This window comes from Lepus europaeus, chromosome 1, assembly GCF_033115175.1.
Source record: "Lepus europaeus isolate LE1 chromosome 1, mLepTim1.pri, whole genome shotgun sequence".
Classification (NCBI taxonomy): domain Eukaryota; kingdom Metazoa; phylum Chordata; class Mammalia; order Lagomorpha; family Leporidae; genus Lepus; species Lepus europaeus.
This window is the reverse complement of record NC_084827.1, coordinates 39,781,056-39,788,299: the sequence shown is the minus strand read 5'-3', so window position 1 is coordinate 39,788,299 and position 7,244 is coordinate 39,781,056. Positions and strand designations below refer to the sequence as shown.

Here is a 7,244-nt window from a genome sequence, read left to right as displayed (position 1 = left end):
ATGAAAGGGTTAAATGATGAGTCATCTGGGGTCTATGGGCACATGTTCCAGAGGAGCACATCACCTGCTCCTCTTGGCCTTTGAGAAGTAGCCACAGTAAACAGTACCTGAGTTTCGGTGGCCCAAAGACTGCCCTGGACACTTACAAAGTAGGCAGCAAGTACTGAATTAATTAAGTATCTTAGGCAAGACTCCTCCACAGTTTCTGTCAATTTGCTTATAGGAGAATGTATGCATGCCATTCTTTTCACAAGCACGTGTTAACGCACATACCTCCCTACTCCGGAATATTTGGTAGTTACTGGATCACATGGCATGAAGCATCCAATGATAATTACAGGACAGTCTGTTGCTATGGTCTTGGCAATTTTGGGTGCTTCCCTTAATTTTCTCACAACTCTGTTTATTCAGAAAGCAATGGTTATACAGTAGTCCCTCCACTCCCACCACCACTTTGGTTTAGGTATAGCTTGATCGCTCGTCCCCAAGGGGTCATGTGCTAGTGAGCTTTGTCTCCAGGGTGGTGGTGTTGAGGTGGTGGGACTGTTAAGAAGTGGGTCTAATGGAAGATAATTAGGTCATGAGAGCTTCAACTTCATGAGCAGTCAGGAGGCATTTGCCAGGATGCTTGGATCCTCCAGCCACCAGAATCAGGAGCCAAATTAACCCTCCACTTTATTTATTTATTTTTTCACTATTTTACAATTTTTATTTTATTTTATTTTATTTTCATTTATTAAACTTTTATTTAATGAATATAAATTTCTAAAAAAATATGGAATGCTTCACGAATTTGCGTGTCATCCTTGCGCAGGGGCCATGCTAATCTCTGTATCGTTCCAATTTTAGTATATGTGCTGCCGAAGCAAGCACAACCCTCCACTTTATAAGTTAACTAGCCTCAGGTGCGTTTTTTATAGAAACACAAAACAGACTGAGACACTCTCTATTCATGGTTTTGCTTTCCATAGTTTCACCTCCCCCTGGTCAACTACTGGCCAAAAATATTACATAAAAAATTCCAGAAATAAGCAATCCATAAGTTTTAAATTGTGTGCTTTTCTAGTAGGGTGATGGAATCTCACACATAACCAAGAACCATTTTGCTCTGCATATGAGCATTTCTGTGCTGTGTACCTTACGCTCCCGTTAGTGGTCTTCCTGGCTATCAGGTCTGCTGTCATAGTATTGCTCTGCACCTGCTCGAGTAACCCTTGTTTTACTTAGAAATGTCTCCAAATCACAAGAGCAGGAATGCTGATAATTCAGATGTGCCAACAAGAGACTGTAAAATGTTTTCTTTAAGGGAAAACCTGAAACTTTGTCAGAGGTATGAAGCTGTAGGAAAAACACAGTGTATACAGGGTTCCGTGCTCTCCACAGTCTTAGGCATCCACTGGGGAACGTGGAACTGTCCTCCTGTGGGTAAGGCAGGACTCCTGTGCAGTCTTAGTATAATGATTTTCTCCAAGTGAAAACTCTCCTCACTTGGCTAATCCTCCGCCTGCGGCACCGGCACCCCGGGTTCTAGTCCCGGTCGGGGCGCCGGATTCTGTCCCAGTTGCTCCTCTTCCAGTCCAGCTCTCTGCTGTGGCCCGGGAAGGCAGTGGAGGATGGCCCAGGTGCTTGGGCTCTGCACCCGCATGGGAGACCAGGAGGAAGCACCTGGCTCCTGGCTTCGGATCGGTGCAGCACTGGCCTTAGCGGCCACTTGGGGAGTGAACCAATGGAACAAGGAAGACCTTTCTCTCTGTCTCTCTCTCACTGTCTAACTCTGCCTGTAAAAAACAAACAACAACAACAACAACAACAACAAAAAAAAAAACTCTCCTCCAGAATATGTCCAGCCATAACCATAACTACTCATATTTCCTTTGATGTGATTCATTACTCTTGGTATATGACTTTATTTATAGTTTTACTTTTATTATCAATTTAAAATTCTCCTTCCAGTCAAATGTAAGTGGATCTTGTGCCCTCCCATCTCCAGGAAGAGAGGAGGGGAATGTTTTACACCCAGACGGAGTCCAAATGAGCTCCCCATATGTGGAGCTCTACAATGAGGAAAGAGGAAGGCTTTTTGCACCCTCTGCACTGTACTGACTTAGAAGGTACATCAATATTCCCGGTTATTTCAGGGGAAAGGCCATCTGCAGGGCAGAGTCACTTCCTGGATATTCTTAGAACACGTTGACATTTGGTGCTCTCCCTCTAGTGGAGGTCTATTTTCTTTTGTGGTGAAGAGGCTCTCTGGGTACTGCAGAAGCTTCTGAAAATGATGTCAAGAAAAGAAAAGGAGAGAAGGCACTGGGAAAGTCTTTGCAGAACATCCAAGTGCTGAGAAGCAGCAGACACTGCTGATGTGATGTCCCTGCACAGAAGGAGAAGTGACAGGTGTATGTACTCCTGAATGTGATCAGACTCCGTCTCCAGCGCCAAGCTGGTAAGCTGACCTGGAGGGTCCCTTTCACATGAGAGCTATGAGGCATTTCCTCCTGAGAAGCCTGTCCTGCTCTCTGGGCTGGGCAGCTGCTCTGACCTCCTTAGCCTGCAGAATTCTCATTGTTAGGCATGATTATGTCACTGTGGCTCTCAGAGAGATGCCCTGAAGCCCCTCCATCCTGGCACTTTAGAGAGCTCAGGTCTAACAACTTAGTACCCATTATGGAGGCCCTGGAGGCACCTGTGCTCTTCATTTTCTTTTGGAAAGCTGACCAGTGAGGCAAGGCTAGGACAGCTACAGAACAAAGAAAATCCTGTTGAGAATTAAACCCATGACCTCATTCCCATTAGCACTAATTCAGTGCTGTCCACAAGCAACACAGTGTTCCCAAACACAGCTAACTTATTGTTATGTAGCAGATTCTCTCTTTTTTTTTGGAATTGTAGCTGGTGCAAGTAATGCAGGTACAGATGGTCTCTTGATTGTTGTGGAAGTATGGGTTCTTTTACTACACTGCTCTAGAAAGAAATGTTATGGAAGGAAGTGTTGTGGAGGTATTAATTTTTATCCTGAGCTCTTGTTATGCACAAAGACAGGAATTCTTAGTGCTGACACATGTAAGATAAATTTTATTCAGGAGGTGAGAAAGTGAACACACACACACACACACGAGCATAGGTTGTCCCACATGGCAAAATGCCCATCATGAGTCGGCTCAGAGGAAGAAGGGAGTTGGGGGAGGGGGAAAAAGAGAGAGCATCCCAGCACCTTCTCCTGTCCTGGTCTCTGTCATGAGAGCACCTTCAGAAACTTCTTTTTTTGAGCTGGGAGGGATGGTTGCCTCTACAGACAGGAAGTAATCTGGGAGTTTTTTGATACCTCCATAAAATTCTATGAGAATCTTCATATACATATTTCTATAGTGCCTCCTCTCAGGTCCTGGCTGAAACAGATGCATCCCTGGAAAGGAGGCATTTTGATTGACAAATGAGATAGAATTACATATGAGGCAGGAGCTTGTGACTTGCAGGCGCCTCGTGCTCCACAGGTCTACCTAGCTTCCTGCCTTCACACGTCAGAAGCAACCGCGATGATGTCACCATATGAGTACTGGTTCACCAGATGATAGACTAATGCCTAGGAAGTGAGGTAAGGAGGTTGTGAAACTTTTCATTAGCTATCCTAAAAAATGAAGCAATTTTGTTTCTCCTTTAGAAGAGAAGATAACGATCCTATTTCTTGGAACTAGCAGAGGAATACCTTGGATAAGACAGCCTGGGCTATGATGGCAAAAGGAAATATTTATAATTGCTAATTGCTTTATGGCTGGTCTTATTTTCTTCCTTTCAATATTTTTTCTCCCTTGTCTGTCTGTTAAACAGTGTGAATGTGAGGTCTGAGTGTTCTCATCACTCGTAGAGGAAAGGTTGGATAATCTCTAAAGTGTTAGAGACTGAATATATTTGAAAGAACAGTTCTCCCTTCTCACAAATAGCTCATCAGAAAATGAAGAAAATAACTAGAAAAATCCATGCTTTACACAGGGTCAGAAGACAAGATTCCTATATTTGCTGAATTATATCATAGGAAAATTTGATACTTTGAGAATGAAGGGTTGGTGGGTGTTTGGTGTAGCAGGTTAAGCCACCAGCTGTGAGGCCCTTATTTCATATCTGAGTGCCAGTTGGATTTTTTGGTTCCTTTGTTTTTGATCCAGCTTTCTTCTTATGCGTCCTGGGAGGCAGCAGATAATGGCTTAAGAGGCCATCCACATGGTAACCCAGATGGAGTTCTGGGTTCCTGTCTCCAGTCTGGCTATTGCAGGCAAGTGGGGAGTGAATCAATGGGGGAAAATTTTTTCTCTATGTGTCTGTCTGTCTCTGTTGCTCTGCTATTTGAGTAAATGAAAATGAATAAGCATTTTAAAAAGAATAGGGGCCAGCACTGTGGTGTAGCAAGTTAAGCCATTGCCTGGGATGCTTCATCGCATAGGAACACCAGTTTGAGTCCAGGCTGCTCTGCTTCCAACTCAGTTCCTTTCTTATTCACCTGGGAAAGCAGCAAAAGGTGGCCCAAGTATTTGGGGCGCTGCTACTCTCATGGGAGACCCAGATGGAATTTCTGGCTTCTCAGTCCCTGCCTTTGTGCCCATCTGGGGAGTGAACTAGTGAATGGAAGGTCTCTTTCTCTCTGTGTGTCTCCTACTCTCTCTCTCCATTACTTTTAATAAAATAAATATCAAAAAATAAAAAAGATACAAAGCTGCATATACTTTTTATTTTTCACACTGCTTCTGTAACAGAATATGCCTAAGCAAACAAGTAAACCAAAAGAACAAAATGTTCTATGTAGTGGGGTGATTTTTTTTTCTTTCAATTTTAAACTTACCTTTAAAATATTAGCATAATTATTTGCTCTTTGTACACACATGCATCCATATATACAAATGAAACTGGATAAACAAAATAAAAATGAAAGTAGTTTGGCAGAAAAGGTAGGAGGAGGATGACAACCAGACTTTTCAGGGATGCTGTTTTCCTTTTCTTATTCTCGTTCTAGTCTATATTCCGTCAGCTCCCTGCTGCACTTGGGGCCCAGAGCACAGTAACCTTTGCTGTATGGATTTGTTAACCTTGATGCTGGATGCATGGCATCCAGCAGAACTATTGCTTGCACAGTAAAAATGTCCACATCTGACTCTTCGGTAATTTAATGATTAACTTCTGCTTGCAAACTCACACTTTTCTGGAGAACTTGGTGGGAGTCAAGTGATGGAGGGGGTGGACTGTAAATCAACAAATCCAATGCAATCTCGGAAAAGCCAAAACTGTAATTCAGTAGTACACTGTGAAAAACAAAATGTGTGTCATTTATAAGTCTTCTCGTTTCATTCCATTTCCTGTCTGAGAGATTAATAGCTATTGGGTACAATAAGAAGATAAAATGAGTTGATTGAAGGGATAATGAAAATGACTGACAAAACTTTTTTTTTTTTTTTTGCATTGAAATAAGTCTATGGATTTGGATTTATCTGACCACATCTTTTTATATACAGAAGATTCAGAATAATAAGAAAATTTACAGTATATGCTGTGTGTAGGCCAAGTACTGTCCTTTGAACTCTATACATAATGACTTACTTAAAGCTTATAATATGCCATGAGGTAGTGTGCACTATACTTTTCATATAATGAAACAGACACAGGTGAGTTAACTTACTTGACCCATGTCACAGACCTGGGCAGTGCTGAAACTCAGACCCAGGATGTGCTTATAAGGACTGTGTCAGACTGCCAATTGCTTCATGTCTATGAAAAAAAATTATCAATGAATTAGTTAGAATAGCTAACATTATTCTGCACTCGCTCTGTGCCAGCCATTGTCTTAAGTATTTTACCTGCAATTTCTCAATTTGTCCTTGCAATAATCTTCTGTGGTATCATTAATTCCATCAAGATTCAGATTCAGAGTTAGACTGATGGGCATCTGTCCCTTGAGGTATGCAATTACCTAAAAGCTGTTATTTGTCTGATGGCTTGAAGAATGGAGCCTAAGCAGCAGCATGATGTAGACTCATTTAAAGTCCAAGAATTGGAGTATTAGATGATTGCTTCATTGTCCTGCAGTCTGAATGGTTGCATATTTAAATTCTTTGACCAAATATCCTTAAACTTATTAATAATGTTTGAGTGATTTTTCAAGACATGCCAAGCTTATTTGAATAAGTATTCTTGTCTTTGAGGGTTAACAGAGCTGAGATTTTTGCTCAGTGATTGTAGCTTAGGGCAAGATGACATCAAACAAACTAGATACAGTGTAATTATTTGTGAACCCTATTCAACATTGCTATTCTCTTTTTTTTGAAAATCAATTAATTAAATTTATTTGAAGGTGCGTGTGTGTGAGAGAGAGAGACAGACAGAGAGAGAGAGGTCTCCCATTCACTGATTCGCTCCCCAAATATCCACAAAAGCTAAGGCTGTTTCAGGCTGAAGCTAGGACCCAGGAACCCAATTTAAGTCTCCCACATGTGTGGCAGGGGCCCAAGTACTTGGGTCACCACCTACTGTCTCCCAGGGTGTGCATTAGGAGGAAGTTGGAGTTGGGAGCAAAGCTGGCAGTCAAACCAAGGCACAGTGTTATCAGATGCAGGTATCCCAAGTAGTATCCTACCTACAGAGTCAAGTGTCCATCCCAACATTGGTATTCTTGATGTATTCTTCATAGAAAGGGAAGAAACTAACAACAGAAATGAACAAATTAAAAATTGACTTTTATATGCATTTAATGAGTGCATTTTATAATGCATATAATGTATGCAATTTTGCAATGTATATAGTATATATGCAATTTTGTCATGTTTGTAATATAAGTAATGCATGTGTATGAACATTATGAAAAATTGAGTGTACAAAGTTTAATTGAGAGCTAGTTGTCAGGGACTTTGGCTCCAACCCAGCCAGGTGAGCTGATGTCCCCTGGGACCCAGAATGTGTAAAATAATGGGACTGATGGTCTCAAGAGGATCTTTATTCCACTTATAAGGTAAATACCTCTTATAAGACGTGTCCTAATGCATGATTTTCCTGACAGATAAAGGCTGTCAGTGATGGTGAAGCAATGGAATACTGAGAAGGGTGGTGGTAGATTTTGATATAAACACATAATGAGAAAGTGATTTATAAGTTAGACAAGGTCATTAGGATATATTACAGTTCAGGGATGCCAGTATGTATACTATATTCTATAAATGACAGCATATGACTTATTGCAGAAGTTATAAAAATTTCAAAGAATTAAA

General features: G+C 41.3%; 1 non-coding gene across 1 annotated transcript; it reads right to left on the bottom strand.

The window, feature by feature from the left end:
- Nucleotides 1-769: 769 nt before the first annotated feature.
- On the bottom strand, nt 770-873 carry LOC133768466 (U6 spliceosomal RNA). Its single transcript, XR_009866974.1, has one exon. It is a non-coding gene; the product is annotated as a U6 spliceosomal RNA (small nuclear RNA).
- Nucleotides 874-7,244: the final 6,371 nt, after the last annotated feature.